Source organism: Hippocampus comes, unplaced genomic scaffold, assembly GCF_001891065.2.
Source record: "Hippocampus comes isolate QL1 unplaced genomic scaffold, H_comes_QL1_v1.1 scaffold156, whole genome shotgun sequence".
In the NCBI taxonomy this organism is placed as follows: Eukaryota; Metazoa; Chordata; class Actinopteri; order Syngnathiformes; family Syngnathidae; genus Hippocampus; species Hippocampus comes.
The window spans coordinates 2456659-2483297 of NW_017805744.1; the positions used below are offsets into that span (position 1 = coordinate 2456659).

Below are 26639 nucleotides of genomic sequence, written 5' to 3' on the forward strand. Positions count from 1 at the left end.
ACATCTATTTCCTGTCACCTCGCCGAGCGTCAACATTGAGGGACGTGGCCGCAAAAAACCAACAACAAAAAAAACCCCGACGATGGTGACGACTGCGGGTTGTCGCCATCACAAATGACTGCGCGGTTGTCAGTCACCCAATGGGGGAGGGTGTTAACTGGAGGGGGGCGAGCGAGTGTGACTTGGCGCCCTCCAGAGACAACGCCTTACTTCCTTTCATCATTATTTATAGCGAAAGTGCAAAAAAAAATAAAAATAACCAGGAAGCTTGTTCATAATCATCGGTGATGACGATTAGTATGCCTGATTGTGTTGCTCGTAATTACATTTGTGATGGTGTCGAAAGCCATTCTTTTCTATTAATGGCCCACACCTCTCTCAGGTCCCCATGAGACGGACTAGTGTGAACACTAACAATGTTTCGCCACAAAGTATTGTGCTTTCTGAGGATCTGTGCAGAATACCGGAGGGTACAGGAGTTCAGGACACTCGGAGAGAGATTCTTCCATTCTGTTGGAAATAATACACTTGGGACTGAATGTTAATTTTCCCCCATTGATGCTTCACGACATTTTGTCAAACGGCCGTCTCTGTCCAATGAAAAGTGGATATCTCCACATTTTACATTAACACATTATTTTGTACTTTCTGTGTGTGTGTATATTCAGCTGCAAGCAAAAATTTGATTTACAAGCGCTTTACGGTGGCAGCGAACTTTACAAACAGCAGATCATCAACAAATGTCAAGAAAGAGGCCAAGGGCTTGCCTACTTCCAGCAGTTTATTGCTTTATTATTTGTTGAAAGTAAAAGGAAAGAGAATTACACTGTGCCTATTCCACCGACACGCATGCCTTTTGTGCACTGCGATTGGCTGGCAACCAGTTCCGGATGTAACCGGCCAACTGCCCGAAGTCAGCTGAGAGAGGCTCCAGCACGCCAGTGACCCACGTGAGCATAAACTAATTAAATAAAACTGTATTTTAAAAATCGATAAAATAACAGGAATGGTCGTTTGTGAAATTGTAACTTTTAAGTTTTTAAAGAAAAATCATCTTGGAAAATTCAAGGATGCATTATTTCCATTGGGCAGTTGACAGCAAAGAAAGAGTTGGGGGTGTTGTTTTTCTCGATAAAATAACAGGAATGGTCGTTTGTGAAATTGTAACTTTTAAGTTTTTAAAGAAAAATCATCTTGGAAAATTCAAGGATGCATTATTTCCATTGGGCAGTTGACAGCAAAGAAAGAGTTGGGGGTGTTGTTTTTCAGGAGGGAACCCCCCCACCGAAACCTGTGCAAAATGTGTTGATTTTCCTGGTTAGCATGGCACTTTTATGCACCAAGTCGAGCTGAGGACAAGCACTCGAAAGCACTTGTGGGCCTTCTGGTTTGGCTGTACTGTCGATGCTTTTTGTACTCTCACAGCACCTCTGGGCATGCAATGCAGACACCGTCCTCACCAGACCGACTTGGGTTAAGCCATTCATTTGGTTTCATGTCGACTGCCTCTTATAATCCCCTTCCTTAGTGTCGTCCCGGGACTTTGGGCTGCTTCTCATTTTTATTGCCACAGGTGCTGCAAGCTCTGACCTTTGTCCTCCAGATTTACACTGCAGACCTGAATGCCCTGTTCTGATTGAGAGCCTTTTCCAGACTTTTTTTGAGGTGTCTATTCATTCATGTCATCTACTTTCATATCCCTAGTGGGATTTTTTTGCTGTACCGTCCAACCCTAACGTGGTGTCCTTCCAATGCGCCATGGCTTTTGAAAAAATGCAGGGGAAGAATCAGACTCCGGTCTGATTCTTTCTAAAAGAAACTGCAGCTGAGCGCTGATGTTAACCTACCCTGGCAGAATTGGTCAAATTTTGACGATTTGGGGGAAAATGTGACTGTTACGGCTACGTTTTGTTGAATGATAGTGCTATGTATTTTGCCTGATCACTCATGTTTTTTTTCAATGATTTATACACATTCTGCTTGAAACTCCTGAGCGTTTAATATTTGTCTAGTGTTTTTAGTGTTTCTGCATTGTTGACACTGTGATATTATTGTTGATCTGCGATGTTGTTGTTTTTACACACACACACACACACACACACACACACACACGTAAAAAACTTGTCCAAAGCTCAGAATGTTGTACATTATTCATCACTTTTTTCCCCACAAACGGTGCAGCAACACATGTAGACAGACAATATTAAACACTCACAGTAATACATCTCTTATCCTCTTTGAAGAACAACTAATATTAATGCTGTATTTCAGAGCTGAGCCCCTTTCCATGTTTAATGCATCCATCCATTGATCCATTATATGATCTGCTTACACTCACGAGGGTCGCAGGCATGCTGGAGCCTATCCCAGCTGTCTTCAGGCACCAACTTAGGTGCACTCTGAACCATTTGCCGGGCACACCAAGACAAACAACCATTCACACTGACAATTACACAATATTTGGCGTTTTGTGGGTTTTCCAGTCCTAGGTGAGTGAAAACATGAAACGTTTATGAATAAACCATCATTTTATGTTTTCTATGAAAATGTTGGCACCAATGCAAGCGAATGGGAATTCGCGTGAACTGTAGTGGTGAAACAGTTGAGGTGTTTTTAGCTTGTAACACTTCTAAACGTTGCAATCAGGTATGGCACGACACCGGGGCTAAGATGGGTTATAGCTCCCTTATAAATCTGCCACAAATCAGCATTTTATTTGATATTCTAAAATACATACGTAGAAATTGTCTTCTCAGCCCCTCTTTGGTCGGGGGGGGGGGGGTGATGGAATCCTGGAGCTGTCGCTGGTCCCAATTGGATGACCAAGAATACACACTCTATTTTACAGCACTTTTTTTAAAGCCTGACTGCATTGTTTTTGTGACATTGAAAATGTTTCTTCGATCTTTAAAAGCCATGAGAAAATGTTTGATTAAAAGGTTGGTGAGTTCATTTCGGGGTTTTGGCGGGTTTTGATCACAGTGAGCGTTTCTTCTAGCTGGAACAATAGCACTTTATGTCAAAGTATTGCTCTAGAATATTTGCAACAAGGTGAAGGGAGCAGAATTCGGGGAAAGAAAGATGAAATACGGAGAAGAAGGTCGAAGGTCCACGTCCGTTGGGATGTGATCACTTCCAAGTCCGCGTGGAATCCTCGGCTGTGTTTTATTCTGATTCGCTGCCAAGAAAAAAAGTCTTTGAATAGCGTCCAAGAGGATAAATACAGAAGAAGACGACGCGGTCACCGCGGCAGCCTCGATTATTTCCATGTGCACCCACAATTGAGATCTATTGCTCTGCACTTTTACATTCTCGTAAAAGCAAAGCAGACAGATAATTTCCTGATAATAACAGCATGGAAATACAACGTAAATGATTATTTTTGTACTTTTATCCTCAAATTATGATTGTGAATAATCCAAACATTTTGAGTTTGGAGCCAGATGTTTACCAAATGGACAGCAACAACAACAAAAAAAAAATCTTGAAAAAACACGAAAACTTTTGAGTAACACGATTTCCATTTTGATGATGATTACCAAGAAAAGTGCTGTAGGTTCAACTGGACAATGTTTTTTTGTTTTTTACATGTATGTACTGGAGAGAGAGAGAGAGAGAGAGAGAGAGAGAGAGAGAGAGAGAGAGAGAGAGAGAGAGAATATTTATGTATACTATATACATATTGTATAGAGTATATATAGCGTGTGTGTGTGTGTGTGTGTGTGTGTGTGTTTGAGACGCCAAAAAAAATGTTGCAGTTAAGGAAAAAAATTGTTCTGCACATGATCAAATGGAAATGTGATTTGCGTGAGCTCATCTCCCAACACCGATAACACGGAAATCGTCACAGCGGTGTGTTTGGCAAGGTGATTAAATTAATTTGATGCCGCGTTTCATCGTCTATTGACACAGCCTTTTTATTTAGTCTTCAGGAGGCAAATAAAAGAGCCTCTCTGGCTGAAATTATCTGCATAAACATCAGATAAAAGTCCATAAATATGACTATTTACAATCAAAAATTGAATTCTTTTCTTCCTTCCTGGCGCCTATTGACCAGGCTTTCATTTTGCCTTCAATCCAATCAAACGAGCGTTTACATCTGCTCGGGGCATAAAACCACAACTAAGAGTGATGTAAAAAAAAAAAAAAAAATCCCCATAAAAACACGCCCGAGAGAGAGGCCTTATTATTGCCGATGTGGGACAGTCGCGGCTGAAGAAAATTTGATGGCACCATATTTCCTGATGCGGTGCTCCTGTTTTATTTAAGCAGCGGGGGCCGCAGCCACCATCGGAGCCCGCGGGGACCCCGGCGTACAAGCAGAAGTTATGGATGCCGGGGAGACGAGATGGTGGCTCTTTTGGAGGAGTTAGGCGAAGAGGTTGTAAAGGTCACCAGGATCTGGACGCACAACCTCACCGTGCTTGATTTGTGTGGACATACAGGCTTAACCAACACAGGGCACTGGAGAGGCCGCCACCCATGTGAATACTAATATATGGCCTACATTCATTTATGAGTGCCCGGACTGAATTTTTCTGTGTTGTGAGGCAAAATTTGAATTATATGTGAGACTCAGTTCGGCCACTACTTGAGTAAAGTGTGGGGGGGGGGGAGCATTTTAAATATTGTAATTCCCTTGCAAGTGGGCAAGGAAATCCTCAGTTTCCAATGCGCCTTCTGCTGTTTCATAACGGGAGACTCCCACAAAAATACTAAATGAGAACAGTAGCTGCTGTAGGCCAGACGCTGACACGCAGACTGATTCCAGCTCTTGATTTCACTCACCAGGCCACACCCCTTCAAGCACACAGATACAGAGGTGGCTTGAGGTATGAATGCCTTGACTTACGAGTTTTCAAGATGCAAACATCTTTTGTCGTGATCTGAGAAGTGAGTAAGCTTCAGACCCCCCGCCTCTAGATGGCAGCAGCAAACTTGACATTGTATATTCATTGTTTTAAAATGTAATAATTGCTTATACTAGTTCAGTAACATCTTTTTATTGTCATCTTTTTAGTGCCCTATATTAATGCCTCTGGGTATTCCCATTCATTCATTCATTTTTTTTCTCGGGGCATTGAATCGAGCGCCACCGGACTGCTCTGTTTGTCTTAGAAGATGTAAAGTGCACGTCACACATTTTTTCATGAGAAAATTAACTCATTTGGATTTTGTAAAAAAAACAGAGCAAACTAATTTTTCTAGACAATGTTATATTCCCACATAAATGTTAAACCTGTTGCTTTTGCTTTGTTTTACCACCCATGGCCTGTCTTGACCTTTTGTGCAGTGTACAATGAAATCCCAAGATACTGTACCGACTGTGAAACATAGGAGGGAGGCATCTTTGCTGTATTTGGGACCGGGTGTCTTGAATCTGTGTGCAGGCTACAATGAACATTTCAAGACTCCCAAGACACTTGCACTGTATTCCACTGCAGAGTAAAACAGAGTGATATCACGCTGCATGACATTTTCAAGTCGTTTGGTTTTTCAGGGGATAAAAAGCAGCATCCCCACCAAAGGACACTGTAGTGGCTCCGCATTATTGGACACAAGGTGATGTTACGCACACGCGCACACACACTTGTCTTTTCCTTAACGGAGAAAGGTCAGTTTCCTGAGGAGGAAATGGTGAGCCATTGTTATGATTGATCACATGGCGAGGTCCAGGGAGGACACAGTGTCACTTTCATTGTCAAACTCATTACGCCATCGAGAGAGGGAGGAAGATTACCCCCCTCCCGCGCCTACGTGTCCTTTCTCCTTGGCAGCAGCAGTGGTGGAGGCAGGAAAAAGCAGCTACTTCCGCCATGGCAAGGCCCAATATGCTGAACACGCACCAATGGCAAAAGCCCATTGTACAGCATTGCTTCACTTACACTTAAAATGTGTGCGTGTGCGTGCGTGCGTGCGTGCGTGCGTGTGTGTGTGTGTGTGAGACATGTATGTAATGTACTGTATGCGTGACATTTATGGTTGAATAGACTGAAACATTTATGGTGTATAAAATATGTGGCTTAGTCCATGGCTTAATATGCGATGTTTGGTTTAATATTGCATCAATCAATCAATCAATCCAAGTTTCTTTATACAGCCTTAATGTACATAAAGTGAAACTCAGGGCTTCTCATGAATAACAAGCAGTTCAGAAAAAAACACGTCGTAAGATGTTTAAAATTGTGACCATTTTATTTTAAATAAAATATCAGGGAAAATATGAAAATAAAGCCTTCATTGTTTTCCCCCTACTTATTTAAAGGTGTGGTGCTCCATTAAATGTATAAATAAACATTTTTTAAAGAACTACAGTAAATCTTTTTTTTTTTTCATATATCTGCAATTTTAGATTAATAGTCTTTATATAAGGTTGGGCATTTTGCAACATTTGACGACCATACGGCGCACCGTATTAAAAGGTGTGTCAGTTATGCGTGCTATTTTTGTATTTAACACATACACATGATGCACTGCATTATTGGACGATGGTAATTTGTACGCTAGCTTAAAAAATACGGTATCATGCATGCACGCTAGCGTATGTTTTTAAAAAGGCATCGGGAGCAAAACGGAGTTCAGTTTTACTTTATTGAAATATTTAACAATGAACTCACATTATTTTTTTGATCAATCCAAATCCATCAAAGTCCTCATCTTCCGTATCTGAAATGACCAGTTGGACGAGTTCTCCATCAAACTCGCCGCGTTCCCTCGCCTCATTATCAGAGTCAGTATCATTGCCATGCGGCTCCTCAGACATAATGCCAGATTTTGTGAAAGCTTGAACAACAGCGCAGGCGTACATGTTAGCCCAAGCATCCACAATCCATTCACAAATTGTGGCGTAACTCACCCGGTGCCGCCTCCCAGTCTTAGTAAAGCTATGTTCGCCATCACTCCTACCCTGCTCGCAACATTTATACCGACGTCCATCAGTTGAAGTTCCTTTGTCTAGCCTCCCGGAATGATGGCAAGCTCGGAGTTAATTTGCTGCATTCGGATTTGCAACAGCGGCTGTGACTTTTGAAATAAATTTGCTCAAACTACCTTTATATGTTATAATTTATGATTAATGGTCTTTTGACCATTGTCTTCTGAGAAGACACTGAACACATTAGCGATTTCTCACAATAATAATGAAACAGATAAATATCAGTTGTCCAAACTAGGCCTGCGGACTACTCATGTAGTCCTTGATGGCTCCCTGGTGCACGCGGGCACCACGTTGGTGACCCCTGATTTAGAGTGTTCCATTAACCTGCCATGCATGTTTCTGGAATGTGGGAGGAGACCGGAGAAAATCCACACAGGCACGGCCATGCAAATTCCACATAGGAAGGCCGGAGTCGGGATCGAAACCCTGCAACTCTGCACAGTTAGCCAGACGTGCTAACTAGTCAACCACGGTGTCGCCCCTTATGGAACATAATTCTGTTATTATTCTTGACTCTAAACATGGAAAACATTTCTAAAATTGCAAAAACCTCCCAAAAATCAATGTATAGTTAAAAAAACAAAACAAAACCTCAAACAACCCTGCAGTTTTATCAAACTTTCAGCCGGTCAATTTGACTGGCAACATCACCGTCGGGTTAACAACATGCAGTTTGGCAAGGGGAGAGTAGCCAAATCAATTACAGTGTCAGGACATTGAATGACGGTGAGGCAGCTTGTGAGGAGGGTTCGGGAGGATCTTCTGCTCCTTATTAAAAATTAATGTCATCCAGCTCTCACTGGACATGTGCCCGGTGTAAAGCATCCTGAGAGTGTGGTCACTTTATCGAGGCGGGTATCGGGTATCCAAGGCTCTGATGGCGGCGGCCGATTGAGTCAATCCGCCCAGTCGCTGATGCAAAGCAGAGCACTTTGCAGATATGGATTGGAGATTGATGATCCTGTAACGCCGTGTCAACCGATTCATCCTCAAACAACAGAGGGGGGGAAAAAAACGCATATTCCCTTTCTGTTTTTTATAAGCTTCTTATCTCAGCGTGACCTCTCGGATTCTAGGCTTTTTATCTCCGTCAAACATAAGCCAACTCCAACAAACACAACATGAAACAGAATCCTTAATGTCCTCAGTTTTGCCTGCAAATACTCGGAAAAGAAATGTTTGTCGGATTGCGGGAGTGAGTCCGCGTGGAGTGGACTTATCGTAGCATGTGATTTAACGTCATTACAGTGGTGGACAACGTCTGATAATCTGACAAAACCACGATGACTGAGGGCAGTAGAGGGGGTATTTGTGTCCTCCGAGGTACAGTCAACACTCATGTCCCCCATGAGGCACTGTTGCTGTGTCCAAATTAGTAGCCCGGGCCCTCCGTAGAACCCTTTGCAGGCTGGGTCCTGCATTAATTGACTCCTCTTCCCTCAGATAGGCTCCGTGGACTGCAGAAACCGTGGGAGATTTGGACGGGCCCAATGTGTCTTATGTGATACATTAAGTGATGTTTTAAGATTAATTACATAATCTTATACTGACGTTTCAAAATAAAGTCACCCAAGTCCGAATGCGAGGTGCCTTCGGGTGCCTCCATGTTTCCAAGCGTAGAAGAACGGCAGAGAAATGTAGCCTCCAAAAGTGTTTTTCATAGTGGCCTTCACTCAGCGCCTGTCTGATATCTCCAAGGAAACAAAGGACATTTTTGAAGGCTGGATTTAAAGACCGCGTGATTTTGGACCTCGGCGTGTGGTTAAGTGACGCCGGAAGTTACGTAATGTGGCTGACAAATTCTGCCTTTTGATGATACGGCCTACAAATTTGAACACAGATATTGTTGGACTCTAATGCTCAACAATCATATATAGAGTTGGAATAATACATATAAAAACTCCAACAACCCTAAGATAATCATAACAATGACATCAATAAATAAGAATGACAGTATTCATTATTATTATTATTTTTATGACACTAAATTTAAGTATCTATTTCAAATGAATTCATTTCACCCCAAATTACTTGATTTTCTGTTTTTAAAAAATGACAAAAGTCTCGACTTCTACCCCACAAAATATTGATGCAATTTCCTAAAAAGAAAACATTAAAGCATTCGAAATGTAAACACCATGAAATAAGTTGCTATTTACGCAAAAGTAAAACATTTGTACATTGTGTTTTGCTACCTCAGTGTACCCAGTCAACCGGAACTTTACAAACCAAGTACGCACGGTACCAAATTGGTACTGTGCAGTGGAAGTAGTGGCATTAGTCGTAAAAAGTGACTGTGCGGTTGTGAGTTGGGAATTAGACACTAAATTGGAAGCCTCAAGTCATCTAATCAAGTGCCAAATTTAGATGTTTGCTGTTGTGTATCTTGGCGTGGAAAAAAAACAAAAAACATCCAGGTCGTGAAATAAAGGGTCTTTACTGAGAGACCGCTATTGCTGTTACCATAGCAACACTTTTTTTTTTCCTTGAGTGTTATTGCACGTTAAACAGACACTCAATTACACTATGTTGTTGTTATTTGGGGGGACTAATTGGCAAGCCGCCTACTCTTGGTTCACTTGAGTTTGTTTTCGTCCCCTATGAACTCAATGGTGGCAAAAAAAAAAAAAGTGTGGCGATGTTGCAAAAACGAAGACAAAAAGTGCAAGATGCTGTAACCTATTTGCCAAATGGTTTGTCATCTAATGCCCCACCCAATGCCTGTGTCCCCCTCCGCAGTATAATCCCACTGCAAAGGCTTCGCTAAAAGGATCCAGGAGGCCTAATAAGATGAATGGGTTCTGACCCTGAAGCTGCTAAAGCCAACCTGGCCAATTTATCTGAGTGACCTCTACACTGATGGCAGACGCTCCTTCCTCACCTCTCACGGACGGCAGGAAGGAAGCCTTCAGGGTGGGATCGATACATGCCGGGAAAAACTATCCGGCACAAATCGGGTATACAACGGCTCAATCTGAGATTATGTCGCCGATAACGTGTGGTCATCTTTGAGGCTGGTTTTTAATATTTCATGTTTTTTGATTTGCACGTTTTAACGAAAGAAAATGTCATTGTTGGGCAGCACGACGGAATTGTGCTTAACATGTCTGCCTAACAGAGATCCGGGTTCAAATGTTAGATTGGCCCACACTGTGTGGAATAAGTGTGTTCTTCTTGATAGGTTAATTGAAGATTCTGAATTGTGAGGTGTGAATGTAAACAAAGTAAAAGTTCAAAAGATTACACATATGAACAAGTAATTCCAAGATTCATTTAATCACCCAGCCATCTATTTTCTAATCCATTTATCCTCACAAGGGTCGCGGCCGTGCTAGAGCCTATCCCAACTCTCTTCAGGTAGTAGGCGAGGTAGACCCTGAACTGGTTGCCAGCCAATCACAGGGTACACATGGATGAACAACCTTTCGCACTCTCAGTCACATCTAGGGACAATTTAGAGCGTTTTAATCCTTTCATGCACAAATAATGATAACCTGTATTCTGATAACCTGATGAGCTGTCCATTGTAGTAACCGCTGGCCCCTGAAACGGCTAATCAACCGTGCATGTTTTTGGAATGTGGGAGAACATGCAAACTCCTGGGGCTCAGAATCAAACCCATGACCTCTGCACTGTGAGGTGAATGTGCTAACCAGTCGCCTTAATTTAATCAATTTCTTAGCATTAACAATGTTAATTTTAATCAATGCTGATCAATATATTTTCTTAAATCATGAATATCAAAATAATTTGTTTATCAGGAGAAGACAACACTGCTTGAAAGGGTCGTAGTATGCTAAATCGACTTTTTTGGAATGTTTGAATACAACGAGCCTCCCCTACTCAGTAAATTGAACTAAGCACACCTTACCCTGCGCTTCTCTACCCAAGACTTGGTGACTCAGCTAGTTGAAGATCCAGAGCCACTTTCGAACACGGTTTAGAGAGCATCGCCTGAAACATGGTCATGTTAAAGACAAAAACTTGATGCAGGGGTACCCAACATTTTTTTCCCCCCCAAGCAGGCAATCTCTCGCAATATAGACCAGTTCGGTGTCAACATTGCAAATCAAGTCAAGTCAAAAGTGATCACAAAAGCGTCTCAAAGTGCTACCACACACTTTTTAGTACCTCCAGTAACAAACCATACAACACTTTCCTTCTTGTCATACAACAACGAACATGTGCACATACAGTACACACAGATACCATGCATGATGAGCAATAGCTATAACTGACCCTAAACTGAACGAAACAGAAAAATAAGCCAGACATAAGACAAGTGGGTTTCAGAGTTTGAAAAAATGAATCACTGCCTACCTTCGTGGGAGACCTGACACTGGAAGGCAGAGACAAGGAAGCACTTCTGTGGTGCTCATAAGTTGCAGATGAAACAAATGAGCAATGAAAATTTTCGCTAATTGTTTAGCTGTCTGAGATAAGCCTCCTAATCAAAGCGATGAAGTGCGCTTCACCATGCCCACTTCAATGCGTCAAGTGCCAGATATTGTGTTTACAAACCTGTTGTTTTTTTGCACAGATCTCATTTTGCGTTCTTTTTCATGGCCGCCTATGAGAAACCTGTCTCCGTTCGGCTTCAAGAGGGGCTTCTTGGCGTTTGCCAAGAAAAACAGCAACAAAAAAAGGCACATGTATGACTTCTGGGACTTCATTAAAAACGAAGACTGCAAAATACACTGTATTTACAACAGCGCTACTCCCAAATAATCCAGCATCACAGTTAGACATTTTCCATCTTAGATAGGAACACTTGGAATGAGCTTGTCATCCTTTCGGGTTCAATCTTATTTTCCAAAAAGTTTTTTTGTTGTTGTTGCTGCTGTCATTTTTGGGCAAATTGTGGGAAAACGACCTTGATTCTCTTGAAAAAGCATCATCGGAGGAACACACAGGGACCAGCAAGAATGTGTTACCATACTTTGTAAGGTAAACAAACCTCTAGATCCCACTTTTTGCGCTATATTCTTATTTGATGCCAATAAAATGGTCTGCCTTTAACCAAATATGACGCACAAATGTCCTTGCAATCCACTTGAGTGTGTCATGAAACTGAACAGGGTACAAATACCGATTGCAATTCACTGGATGCAAAAAAATCCAGCGTTTCAGAATCAAAGAATTTGTGTGTAAATTGTGGTTCGCGTTAAACTTGCATACTACTTCAAATTCAATCTGATTTTATTTTTAAAAAATCGCTTTTGATCGTCTTATGTGAAGCAGTTTTTAGTGTTACGGTCCAAGCTAGCTGCCCGTTCTCTTTGTATGAATTCAGTCCCTTGAAGCCATGGAGCCCCTATTATTGTTGTTTTTTTTCAACGCACAATAGCGTCACTCATCTTTTGCACTTTACGCCCGATGTCATTCTACCAGTCTTTATAGCAGTGTCTGGTTTATATATATTAAAAAAAAAAAATAAAAACAGCCGTCCCTTTGAACTCCAAGTGAGTTGCTCTGCATTTCACGCCGGCACACAAATTATTGCCGTGCACACATCAAAGATTGGCCCTAAATCCCCTGCAGGAAACACAATCAATCTGCTCGGTATGCGCTGGTGAGGACAGTTGGGCCGTCGTTCTCCTTTTGAGGGTGTCTGCGCGCTTGACCGATGTGCGTTCGATACCCCAGATTGTGGCAAATCATCATTAGTGGGTGCGGCAGAGACAATGACTTTCCTTCAGCCGGCTCAGCTCTGAGAAGGACACCAGTGGGGGGCGGCGGGTGGGAGGGGGGGCTTGGAGCAACGGGTTTTTCTTACGGTGGCTTAACACTTGAGTCTGGCTTTAAGGAATTAGAGGAGAGGCGACTTGGGCACAACAAAATGTGCGCTCTGATCATTCATCCGAGTCATCAACTGTGGGCCACTGTAAATTTGTCTGATGAATTACAAAGCGGGGAAATAAAATGAAAAAAGCCTGAGAGGGGAATAAAACTGGGGAATTTATTTGATCTTACACATTTGTCACCTCCAGATATATGATGAAGTTCCTCGCAGGGAATCGAAAACAACAGAAGGGAAATGAGGACAGAGGCTGATAGTTTGAGGGAATTGCCCAAAATCGACAGTGGATTATGAAAAATGTCTTTTCCTCGCGGTGCTTAAAGGTTAGCTCTCTATTACAGGGAGAGCCGGATGTCAGCAGTATCCCCTCGAATGAGTGGATCAGGATATTAATGATGAGTCCGGGGGAACAGGGGGCTTCCCCTCACTGAGTTTGGCCTCAACCAGACACATTTTTCATTGAGTTGTCAGCCAGCCACCTGCTGCAAAAAAGTAACATCGACAAACTCAATGATGAGGACCGGAACGGGGCCCTTGTGGCTTCGCGAGCTAGTGGCTGGGCAAATGTTGCTCGTGTACTGCTTTACCATCACAGTTGTGGCCTAGGATGTAATGGCGTATATCTCAGTTTACAAGCCAGTGTTGTACTCGTGTGAGACTGCAGCAAGGAGAAGAGCTGACACGAGTCACTTAGTTCTGGTCTTCATAGCAGGCTTTGATTTTTGTTGGTAGCACTCAGGGCTGCTGCTTCCACTTTGGGTGGCCTCAGCAGGAAAGTCAGATGCCACCCCCAGAAAATTGTTTTGTTGATGTTGTTGGGGTATTTGCTGACAGATACTTTAACAATGATGCGCAAAGTTTGCTCATACAGCAGTCATAATTTGTCGACAGGAAAGCAAAGCAACGCAACCGCTGCCAGGCGAGCTCTCGCTGCTAGCAGTTAGTGGCTCGTTGTTATGCTGGTTACTGTACCAGAGTCATTATTTGTACTTTGTCGGCCTCTCGCCTTTTTTTCTGGAATAAAATATAGATTTTTTTGACATCAAATCAGTCTATGTTTATAAAGTCCGATTTATAATGTGATTAAAATTTAAAAAAAAATCTCTTTAATTTCATGATTTGGCCTCTGCTGTATGTGCAAAACATCTGGATATTCAATATGGCAATTATTTATTTATTATTTTGTATTCAAATCTACTGTACATCTAATTTATATTGACATTATTCTATGTATTTTTAATTTGGTATTTTCCATACGTAATTATCTATCCATTCATCATCTGAACTGCTTATCCTCACATGGGTCGTGGGGGTCCTGTAACCTACCCCAGCAGAAGGTGGGGGACACCCTACACTGGATGCCAGACAATCACAGGGCACACATGGTCAAACAACAATTCACACTGACAATCGCACTTAGGGAGAATTTAGAGTGCTCAATTAACTTACCGTGCATATTTTTCGAATGTGGGAGGAAACCGGTGTACCCGGAGAAAACCCACGCAGTAACGTGGAGAACATGCAAACTCCACACTGGGAGACTGAAGCCCGGATTCAAATCACTGTGCTGCTCTGTATGTCTATGTTTATTTAATTTGTAGTTTCATTCATATTTACAATCAAACATTTCTTTGATAGTTCTTCGATGATCTCTAATTTATAGTCAGTTGTATTCTTTTTATTTAGATTTTCAATGCATATTTTGTCATGCTTTTTTAAAAAATAAAATGGAATTATTAATATCATTCATTTTAAATTGATTTTTTGTTGTTGTTGAAATCTTAATGCCTTCAGGGGCAAATGAATTATTACAACTGCCATTAGTCAGAGCTGTGAAACAGCTCTGCTGTCCGTCACTGTGGATGCATTGTCAGGGAGAGGCTGCTAAAAACAGAACCGCATTTGCTTTTAAAAATAAAAAGTCATAAGTATCCAAATGACAGCTTTGTGTCATTGTGCACAGCGGTGCAGTTTAACAAAGGTCCAAATGTCAAGCGCCAGCAGCAGACACCGAGGTTTGACCACCACGGCTAAATGGACCAGGTAACTGCGCCATCTCATTCTTTTGCGCTCAAGGCGCAGCCAATCACTGCTGGGGATAAGTGGCTCCCCAGTCGGGCCAAGCGGGACCGCCGCCGGTACGCGTAGTACCATGCATTATTCACACGCACCACTATGGCACTAAGACCTCCACAAAAGGGAAGGCCTAGGGTTCCATCAGGACGACTTGTTTGCCATCTATTATTGATGGTGACTCTACAGCACCACCATACTTTCCTCTTGATTTACCCGATTCTATTATTGCGCCTGTGACAAAAGGCAATTTCCAGCAAATTTGGACGAGTATTAGTGTGTCGCCATGCCACTTGTGGACTTATGATTGGAATCTTTTGAAGAAGGGTTTGGTTACACACAAAACTGAAATGATGATTTGTGTGACAAAACCTGAAATCTGTCTTCTATGACTGGTGCAAAAAACATGTACACTTCGGAAAGTATTCACGTCTTAACGTTTCATGAGCAAACCTCTTCTAGGGCGATGACAGAGAATGTCACTGAGAGCTCCCAGGACGAAACTGAGACTTTGGCAAAAGGAGTTTCAGGACACAAAACAGAGAAACAAATCCTGAATCGCAAAGCGACAAAGAGTAGAAACTGAGCTGAAGTCTTGAGTCTTAGTTTAGCTACCTAACTAGCGACGCAACCCAGCTTGAGTAGTGAGCACACTCTTTTGTTGTAACGGCTGGAAAGAGACACTGGGCTTGAGACTTGGTAAACCCTCAAGAGTTGTGTCAAAAAAATTCTACCTTTGCAAAGGAAAAAAATGCTTAGAGGTATAATTGCCCCTCTTTTTTACAAGAAGCACTGAGTGAAGATGCAGTTGGCTACATTAGGTTCTTGCTCGAGATCCTGGATAGGGAAAACAACATGCCGAGCATGAATAAACTTGCAGCACAGATGTTTTAATAGTAATAATAGTTTCGACGTGGAGCTGTCACATTTTGTTGAATACATTTTTCCCTTTCCGAAAATGCTGAAAAAACAAAAACCAAAATCCACTGGACTCAGAGTGTTTTTTTTGTACAAGAGATTTTCTGATTGCTTTTTGATTTGGAGTACTGTTTACCCATGTAGATTGCTACGTTAACTTCTAGCTAGCTCCCATTTCTGTTGACTTGGTAGGACTTGGTTGAAACAGATATGCACCAACTTTGGGATTCTCTGAAGCTGGTGTGGTGCGTTTGAGTCCATCTGTTTGTGGTGTTTCAACAAAGAGAAGCACTCAGTAAAGATGTGCACTGCTAGGGTAGCTTTTCACGCTAAAGTTTTAATGAATGGTTTCTACATTTCGACCACAAAATGAAACTGCAAGTTGGATCTTGACATAAGGTAAACCCGTGAGTCAAAAATCCTGCCCTGACAAAGATAATAATCATCAGTTATTACTCCTAAAGTCATACACTGGAGCTTGTTTAACCACTATGCTACAAGGCCACCATGCTTTCATTAGATATATATTGGAATCTATTACTGCGCCTGTGACAAAAGGTTGTTTCCAGTAGATTGGTCCGAGTATAAGAGGGTCGCCACGCCATCGTCGGCAGCATGTAATTGCGATCTCTAGAGGCAGGCTTTAATTACACCAATCGGTGAAACGAAATCTGCTTTTTAGGGTTCTTAATGGCAAAACCCGAAACCTTTCACGCTGCTCATCACTCATGTCAGAGGTAGGCTTCCATGCGAAATTAATTTCGTAGCCGAGACCCCCAGTCAGACCTAAGTGAAATAAATGAGCTATTGAATTACCGCTTTATGATGCGCCGGGAAGATGACACGGCATCAGCAGCTCCCCAGCAAGATTAAAATCTGTTCAAGTCATTTTTTATTCCTCTACTTCATAAACGGTCATCTGTTTGCTTTTGTTTAAGAAGCATCGGGAGGGGGGGGGGCACATTGTTGAGTAATGTGGGCCAAGTAGTATTAGACTAGAAATTGCAACACCTTCAGAAAACCAATTCTGAGTAATGCTGTTGTCAAGCCAAGAAAAGTGAGGACTAGAACGGCAGTTAATATCAATACAGCATTTCATTTTCTTGCGGAAAAAAGTATGTTTTTGAATGGAAAAGTATGTTAACATTTTTGTGTTGGTCTTTCAGATGTCCAGATGCCTAATGTCAAAAATTATAATGCACTTGAATTTAAAAAATAAAAAATAAAAATCAATGGTGTCATTCTCCAAAAAAAATTTAAAAAGTACAGTGTTTGGAATGGATACATGTTGGAACATCAAAGACTGTGTGTTAGATTTTCATACGGCTATTGAAGACACATGTCCAGATGTTCTGCCATATGAGGATATCAAATTCATTCATTTTCCGATCCGCTTATCCTCACAAGGGTCACGGGGGTTTCTGGAGCCTATCCCAGCTGACTTCGGGCAGTAACCCTGAACCGGTTGCCAGCCAATCGCAGGGCACACGGAGATGAACAACCATCCGCGCTTACACTCACACCTAATGACAATTTTGAGTGTTCAATCAGCCTGCCATGCATGTTTTTTGAATGTGGGAGGAAACCAGAGTACCCGGAGAAAACCCACACAGGCCCAGGGAGAACACGCAAACTCCACACAGGGAGGCCCGAGCTGGAATTGAACCCGGCACCTCTGAACTGTGAGGTCGACACGCTAACCATCGGACCACCGGGCTGCCAGGACATCAAATTGAGAATGAATAAAAACATGTCTCAAGACATTTAATTAAAAAAAAGTTGAAAAAATACATGCAAATCAAATATTGAATCTGATGAAAAAAATCATTAAAAAAGTAATAATTCAATGAAAAAAAACAAACAAGAAATACCAAAGATGTTAATTCTATTTGAAATAGAATACCAAATGAATTGCCAATTACAAAGAGCTTTAGGTATGCCGCAGTTCAACTGAACTTTCAAAAAAAAAAAAAAAGAAAAAGAAAAAAAGGACAGCGACAGTCAATGATATACTTTCAACCATGAATTGTAAAGGACCAACCATCAAACATGCTAAAACAAAATGAAAACACTTGAAGGGAGCATAAAGAAGACCCTTTCCTGAACTACTGTAACTTCGGCGTAAATGGCCATTTGGCGACTCTTGATGTCATTAAGTAGGCTGCGACATTGAAGAAAAGCGTCAGCCCACGAATACTACAATGTGTTGTACACTAAGAGCTAGAGTGGGCTAACTCCATGTGTCTGTCATTTAGCGGGAGATTGGTTAAAATGTTGTAGCTGCAATAAAATAGGGGGATTTATATATCTTTGTGACTTATAGGGTAATGGTTACTTCTTGATACTTGCATTTCTCTCTGATTTTCGTTTGTTCCAGGCACCTGTTAAATCTGTGACTGTCTCATTGTAGATGACACAGTAAATAACATTCACTGTACTGTAGATGCGCTGGCACCCAGGCTAAAGCTTTACTTTGCGAATTTTCTGTCAATCCCTGTACCTCACTTTCAGGGATGCTTGCGTAAGAGTGATGTAAATGGGAGTTGGCCCAGCTGTTGCACTGGTGAATCATGAAAAGCTTTGACTACAGAAATGGACTGCCCCTACTTTACATGTCTAAACAGGGACTAAACCTTGATTGAAACCAGTATTCATCCAGACGATATGCCTTTTCTCTATTCATAACTTAGAAATGACAGAAGTGGAGTTAGCCCATCCTGGTTCTCAGTGACGCAATTACACATTGTAATTTGTTTACATGCTCTTTAATTATTTGGGATTTCAGGTATCACAGGATACTAGTTTTCCACACAGTTGATCAAAGAAATGCTATGAAAATGTCTGAGCTTTTTCTTTTCCTGCGCCCCGATTATCCCCGCCGACACTGCACCCCCACCCGCTTTTTTCCATGCCAACCCCCTGCCGATCAGTCTTTTCTTGCACATTCTCTTTCACACGCCCGACGTATGCCGCTGCTGGTACGAGAAGAAAACCAGCTCCCTCAATGAGCTTGCCTGGAGAGCTGTAGAGGTGGGCGTTCTCAGCGTCCTCTCAACCAGGGGTCCCAGCGGGGAGCCCCGCCGATGCCGGGCACCCTGTCCTGCACCCCCCATCGAGCTGATGCCTGCTTGCCACATCGTCATAATCCATATTCTAAAGGCCAGATGGATTAAACGAGACACTCGATGGTCCCAGACAGTTTTGGCCACCATTTTGCAACACGTCTTTCTGGATGAAATGCAAGGCTGTTTTCTTCCTTTTAGTCTGGAACATTAAGCACATTATGTGAAGGACGCACTGGCCTGTTTCCCATATATTTTCCTCGTTGCCATTCTCCTCTATTTTCCTTTCTTCACCGCAGTGAAAATGAAGCTCCCGGGCTGTAAATGGATTGGGTTCCAAGAGGGAATGGCCAGGGTAATCCTGCCATGACGGACGTTGGATGAATGGAGACGGGTGACCGTCCAAAGCCAGGTTGACGTATCATGTGATTGTTTCCCAGGACAATCCTATTCTCAAAACAGCTGCCCTTCTATTCAGCTCTGATACCTCACGCTAGTCCAATTACTGTGTACACCAGTGGTTCACCAGGGGTCCGCGAGCCAAAGCTTGGAGTCTGCCAATAGATTACATCAATCTGAAATCCCTGACTGCAAAAAATATTTCATTTGTTTTTTTGTCCAAAACAAAATGCATATTATTACAGGTATGAAGTCCCATTTTGTTTTGCTTTAATTTCATCTGTCATATGAAGACATACCTTATGTCCAAATGTTGTGCTATACGATGACAATGATCATTTTGAATCAGTTTTATTCATCTTGCAGAAAAGTGGGAAGTACATTTTTGGAATGAAATAGTGTCAAAACATCAAAGCGTGTTGTGCACAGGATTTTTTTTGGGGGGGCGGGGGATAATGTTTTCTGATCCCCTTATAGATGCAGTTTCACTACTTAAGCATTGATCATGTTTTACTGATAAGTCAAAAATTATCAAATGAAAATATACTGGTAATAAAATATTTACTAAAATCCAATTAAAAACAAAAACAATTCAGCAGAATCCTTGCTCTTCGTGAATTAACTTTGTGTCAAGTCTCACTTTTTGTGGCATTTTGGGGCCCTAATCCCTCTCGATAGGGGGTTATTATTCCCTTGTGTGAACGCAGAATCTTTGACACAACTCTTGTAGGTTTGCCATTCATCAAATTTGACTGTCACTTTTTCTTCCTTGAAATCCAGGTTAAGATGTTTAAAGTAGTTGCAAGATCAATCGTGCTCTCAACATGATTGATTTGGCAGCTAGTTGTACTCGGTGTCAAATCTATCTTTCTGACTTTTCTTGGTTTTCATTAAAAAGAGTTATTAAAACAATAGCACATGTTCACGAGAAGGTTGTCAATTGGATGTTTGATTCTCTCGCTAGCAGCTGGCCTTGGAAGCTAATGCAACACATTCTAAAAGCCGACCAAAATAAACCATGAACTTATCTGAAGCAACACTTCTGTGGAGGAGGAAATGTTTGGCGTCGCTGTCTTGTGAAAAACGCATTAGCTTGCCCATGGGACCGTGTCCAGTTCTAATTCTTAGGTCCTCGTGGAGGAATACCAGGTGGGAATTGTAATGAGACCATTCGTTATTCCCAGAAGCATAGGAATCAGCATCATCTCAGGTGTTGTCGAGAGGGAAACCATGGATAAACTGCAGTCGAAAAATAGCATCAGTGTAATCGTTTGATTGAATCCATGCTTATTTTTCCATCATGTAGAGAAAATGTCAAAAAGTCGCTCAGAGGCTCCGACCCGCTGCTCTTTCATTGAGCGCAGGCGCAGGAATGAAGATTGAGTGAGTCTGTCATTTAAAAAAAAAAAAAAAAAAATCATTCACCTAATAAAATAAATGCTATGGTGCGTCAGAATTTGTATTTTATTAAATTATGTATTTTCACATTATAGCACAACTAAATTACACTGACACAATTAAGACTCATGCAGGTGTGAATACCCAAAATGAATAAATATATGATCAATTCTACATTAAATGGATGTAGTCTTTTTGGCACACATATATTTTTTATTCACTGAAAACAGAGTTTTTTTTAAACATAATTAAATAAAATGTCAAGCTCTGTCTTTTTTTTCTTTTCTTTTCTTTTTATGATTTTATTTCCAGGTCTTAACATTGAAAGCAGTCATTAAAAATCAGTGCTCACCACGTTTGGGAATATCTTTGTCAGAGCCTTTGCGGCGTTGTCAAATCAAACTTTTTATGGCTTTACTTCCATGAGGTTTACAGCATAACCCAGCTATGCGCAGGCAATAGGGACTGGGCTGGCTGGCAAATGGTGAAAATCCGTTGAGGGCCATTATAAATGCATAGAATTTTTTGTTACATGTATTACTGCCCAAAACAAATGAAAAAATATCTTAAAATATTACAAATCATATAAAAAAAAAAAAGTGCAAGTATGCAGGGGTTCCACAACATTACCTTTGGAGAGGCAGATTCTCTGACACGTGCAGCCCTTGTGTGTTTGCAAATCTCAAATATGACATTTTGTGTTCAGCATTGAAACAAATTCAGATCGTGCTCAGCATGTTTGATGACTGTTTCTTTTTTTTCTGTTTTTGTGGCTGTCGCTCTTGGTTGAAAATTGAAAATGAGGCCTTTGAGAGTTTAATAACTCACAAAATTAAGTATTAATACAGTCCATCACTTTTGATGTGTTGAATCCCACTTTTTGTCGCTTTAGTTTTGGGTCAAAATATTCAAGCATTTAGAAGTATCAGTTCCTCTTAAAGGACTAATATTGGCTCCAACAGATTGTCTTTTGGACGAACCTGCTTTGGGTTTATGTGTCCAACTTTTTGTGGCTGCAAGTTGAAACGTTGAAAGCAGGGCATTCATTTATGGTCTTTTATACCTCTCAAAAGTGAGCATGAGTATATTTTATTAGGGCAGGATCTTTACAGCTGCATTGGGTTTACCATTTGTCAAATCTGACATTTTGGGCTCTGGGTTGCGCCAAATTCATGGAATTCAAACAAGTTGCAAAGGTTTTCGAGAGAATTATTACCTTTTGTCAAGGCAGAATGTTTGGCTTTACATGTGTCAAGTTCCTTCTTTTTTGTCTGGATGCTCCATCCAGCCAGACGGTGTAATGCGATCCGTGATAGAGTGGTGCAAAAACACTCCCGTCTACTAGGCAGAGGAGGGGTGTTGTTGGTGGTGATGATTGCGGGGAGGGGGAGCAATGGAGGGGGGGGGGGTTAGCCCACGAAAAAATTAGCCCACGAGAGGGTGAGTTAAAAGAGGGGAAGAAGAGGAGAAAGGAGGAGGCTAGTAGTGGTGGAGAGAGTGTGGCAGACAGCGATTCGGCTGCTAACTACCGCGACGCCCCGTGCGACTTCCCGCATGGACGCCGGCTGCATCCATCCTTTTGAGAGAAACAGGGGTGGGGGGGCTTCCAGCATGGTCGGAACATAAAAAAAAAAAAAAAACAGAGAAGAGGAGGAGGAAGGGTTGGATCGGGGAGCACTGCTGGCTGGCCGGCAGGCGATGCAGAACTGCACCGCCGCCTAACAAGTGCAGCTTTCAGTCTCCAGTCAGGGAAATCTGCTCACGAGGTAACTTCTTTGTTATAGTCTGCCTGTGATGATCACCATGTTAAAAATGCATTGCAGCTGGTGTCGTCTACGTCATGGACAATACATACAATTCATGCATTGTAATGTGTGTGTGTGTGTGTGTGTGTGTGTGTGTGTGTGTGTGTGTGTGTGTGTGTGTGTGTGTGTGTGTGTGTGTGTTAGCTGGGGGCCCTCATTGAGACTGCAGACTGTCTGTTGTGTCTCACGATGTGCACTCTGATGGTGTTACCTCCACCAAGGGTCACGCTGTCATGTGCTTTGATTGTTGGCAGGATTGTGTGGGATTTAGCCAATCGGCATGCAAGTTGGATCAAAAGTGTGCAATTTGGTGCTGGTCCATATGACTGAGCCTTGGCGGAGGTCTGAGCTTGGCCATGGCTTCACCAAGGATGCATGGTTTGTCTGAGAGTGTTTTACTAAACAATCCTGATGGAGATTATTGTTGTAGGTGTGTTTCAAATTTAGATTGTTCAACCTTGGTAGAGGTCTGTGGTTGTTCAAGCATAATCCTGGTTAGATCCACCGAGGAAATGGATTGGCTTGTTTAGTGATAAGCACTAGTGAACACATTTTTTTTTGGGCGGGGGGGGGATTTCAAATGTTTGTTTATATTTATATATTATGTCTTTATGTATTTTTATGCAGTTCAGTTTGCTGCCCTTATTTTTAGCTGTGTGTGTTTCAATGCACTGCATGTTTGCACTGTGGTTAAGAGAGGAAAGTAATTTAATCTGTGCTGTATGTTGCACATTGAGCATATTTGACAATAAAGTTTAACTTGACTTAACTTGACTCTCTAGCCTTGGTGGAGGCCTAAGCTTGACCTTCATTGAAGTTGCCTCAACAAAGGAGGCAACTGGTTTTATTTGTCAGTTTCTGTTTTTGGTAATCACCATTAACCCAATAAATTCATTGTAATGTTTTTTTATTTATTTTTTTTTTGTGGGTTCCAAATTTTGGGGGTTGGCAGAAGTCTATGCTTCACCATACAAGTTACCTCCACCAAGGATGCAATGTGTTTGTTTTCTAGCGAGTGTACTTTTAGGTGTCATTAACCAATATGAATTCATTTTGATCATTTGTATTGTGGATCCCAAACTGAGATTGTTCAGCTTTAGCCTAGGTCTGCGCTTGACTCAGTTCAATACCAGTTACCTCAGCCAAGGAGGGAATGTGTTGTTTTTGTAAATATTCTGTTAAGCAGCATTACTCTGTCAAGGGGAGTGGAGGATTTTTATTTTGTGTCTACTGTATTTGAATCGGCCAGTAATGGTGGAGGTCTGTGCTTGACCATTCAAGTTACCTCTCCCAAAAAGGGAATGGATTGTTTTTAAGTTAAGCAACATTCAAAACGGTACACTGATTTTGAAATTTTTTTTGTTGTTAGTGTTGTGCCCTGTGATTGGCTGGAAACCAGCTCAGGGTGCCCCTCCCCCCCCCTCCATAAAGACAGCTGATTTGGATGATGGATGGATGGATGTTAATGTAGTGACTTGTGGAGTTTTATGCACACCAGTTACAGTGTGTTGAAACAGTATTCACAAGCCTTGATGTTTTTCACATTTGACCACTTTACAATCACAAACTTAAATGTTTTTGAGACACATTTTATGTGATACACCAACACAAAGTAGCACATAAATGTACCCCCTGTGTCAATACTTTGTAGAGACGCCTTTCTCTGCAACAGCTCTAAGTCTTTTCAGGAATGCCCATTTTAGCACATCAAGACACCGAAATGTTTGGCCAAATTAGAACTCACCCAGATTGGTTCAAGGGCATCTGTAAACAGCAATTTTCAAGTCTTGTCGCAGATGGTCAATAGGATTTAGGTCTGGACTGTGGCTGGGCAATTCTAACACATATTCTTTGATCTACGCCATTCCATTGTAGCTCTGGCTTTATGTTTACGGGTATTGTCTTTCTGAGAGATTAATCTCCTTCCAAATCTCAAATGTATTCTAGCCTAAAACTGATTTTTTTTTCCAGAATTGTCCTGTATTTAGCTCCGTCCATTGTCCCATCATCTCTGACCAGTTTTCCTGGAGCTGACGAAAAGTCACCCCATAGTTCAATGATGCCACAACGGTATTTCACAGTGGGGATTGTGTGTTTAGGGTCATAAGCAGGGTTAGCTTTCTGCCACACATAGCACTTTGCATGTAGCCCCCCCAAAAAATAAACTTTGGTCTCTTCTGACCAAAGCGCCCCTTTACTTCTTTTGCCTATTTTCCCCACAATGCCTTTCTTCTTGCCACACTGATTAGCCATCTTGGAATGGCTGTCAGTTATTTCTTCATCTTAAATTATTGCGTTTTGGGGGCCCTCAACATAACCAAACACTGCCACAATTTTTGCAGGTATGTATACCCTGGTAAAAAGTTCTGTAATTTATGGGTCCTCAATACAACCCCTCCCTCACTCAGTAGTGCCCTTGCAAAAGTAGAAAAAAAGTGACTTACTTTTGTGGCTAAAGTTAAAAGTTACGATTAACAGTTTATTTACTTCATTTAAATGTTTGCTGCGTGCCAACCATAATGATTTCAACATGCAAATTTTGCAGTTTACTGAGGCATCACGTACTGTTGTGGTAAATGCAAATGCTTGGATGGCTTCTGTTTGAGTTTTAAGCAGGCATATTATGTCTTTGAGAGATGGGAGGAAAAAAAAAAGGAATGACAACTCCGCCCCTTTCTGTCTGGGAGTGCATATGTCTCACAGTGCATGTCTTCCAGTGAAAGTGGTCTGACAGTGCATGCTGCAGCCAGACCCCTCTCGCCATTTTAGGTGAATTCAAACCCCTACTCGGCAACATGGCCATTTGAGCTCCAATTAGAAGCGAGCATAGCAGACAGATCAGTGGCGCTAAATTGTGAAGCTTTTATTGCCCACGCCATTTTGATATATCCTTAGTGCTCCATACTTAATAGCATCGGCGGCTAATGTGCGCAAACTAGCCAGCCGAGGTGTAGCTTTTTCAGCCAACTTTGATAAATGGTGTGGTGTTGACGTCACACGTCTGCCAGACAGAGACGGATTGAAGTTCTTAGCACACCAATGACCACCGAGACAAAGAAGAATTGGTGTGTGGTGAGTTGTGGCCAGTTTAAGTGGAGTAGATTGTAAATAGCGACATTTAGTACCCAAAATGCTCCCGTTAAGCTAACCAAGTGAAAACATACAACTACATTTAAATGCATTTTGGAATAAGTCGGGCCTTTCAGTTTAGACTATGATATTGGAGACAATAGTGCAGTGGTCAGTTATATTTCTGTTTTGATTTACTTTGCAGGTTTTTTTTCTCCTATCATTTGGACTCGGTGAAGCAGTATGTGGTTTTTTACTCGTTGTATGTTTTATTCACTCTTTTCCAGGTCATGATGGACAATTGTACTGTATGTTTGTGACGACAAGGCGGCTCCATTGTTGGTCAAACTACAACAGCAGCTGCCATGCTCGAGTTTTTATGCTGCATTCCATGCGTCTGGGCTGTACAAATTCTGCGCTGTGTTTCCCAAGGTTTATTAGAGTAACATATAAAATGGCCACAAATTAGTCCAAAATGTATCGTTTTTTCTTTTTCACCCAGAACTGTGTGACTTTACATGACTTAAAGGACTTTTATGTCTTAATTAGAAATATATATTGTCAATAATTTCATGTTTGGGATTCCCTGGTCTAGACTTCATTTGCTTTATATATATATATATATATATATATATATATATATATATATATGTACTGTAAAACGTATTATTTTTATGTGTGTTTAATTGTTTCATTTATTTACCTGATGGCACGTTGGCCAGCTGGTTTGCACGTCCGCCTTACACATCAGCAGTCGTGAGTTCAAAGCAGCACTCCCACATTCCTGTGTGGAATTTGCATATTTTCCCAATGCCTGCGTTGTTTTTTTTTGGGGGGGAGGGGCACTCTTCTTTTTTCGTTTCTTAAAAAAAAAAGCCTAATTTCTAATTGATTTTGTTTTATTCATTTATTTATTTTAGTTGTTTTAATGTCGTTATATTTTTTATCTGGATGTGCATTACATATATTTTCTTTTATTGCACAGTATTGTTTGATATAATATTGTTTTTTTTTTTTGTTTTTTTTAAATACCGCATCAGACTGCAAAGCATTGTTTTGCCGAGCTGGCTCCTTCTGCAGTGTACAGTTAGAGTGCGGGCTTGTGGTGCTTTATAGTGATACAGCCGCCTTTATACGTGTCACTTGTAATTACATTGAAAAATTGGGTTGCTGCGCAC

The 26639-nt window shown here is 41.5% G+C and overlaps 1 protein-coding gene across 5 annotated transcripts in view; it reads left to right on the forward strand.

Moving 5' to 3' along the window:
* The window catches only part of LOC109524410 (teneurin-3), a 223870-nt gene that overhangs the window by 45734 nt on the left and 151497 nt on the right, over nucleotides 1-26639 (forward strand). Inside the window, exon 1 of one of the 5 annotated variants that reach the window (XM_019884286.1) lies at nucleotides 22123-22353. The exons of the other annotated variants lie outside the window; for them this stretch is intronic. The gene's annotated coding sequence lies outside the window, so the exon portion shown is untranslated. Of the gene's footprint in view, nucleotides 1-22122; nucleotides 22354-26639 lie in introns of those variants that run through there. 5 annotated transcript variants of the gene reach the window in all.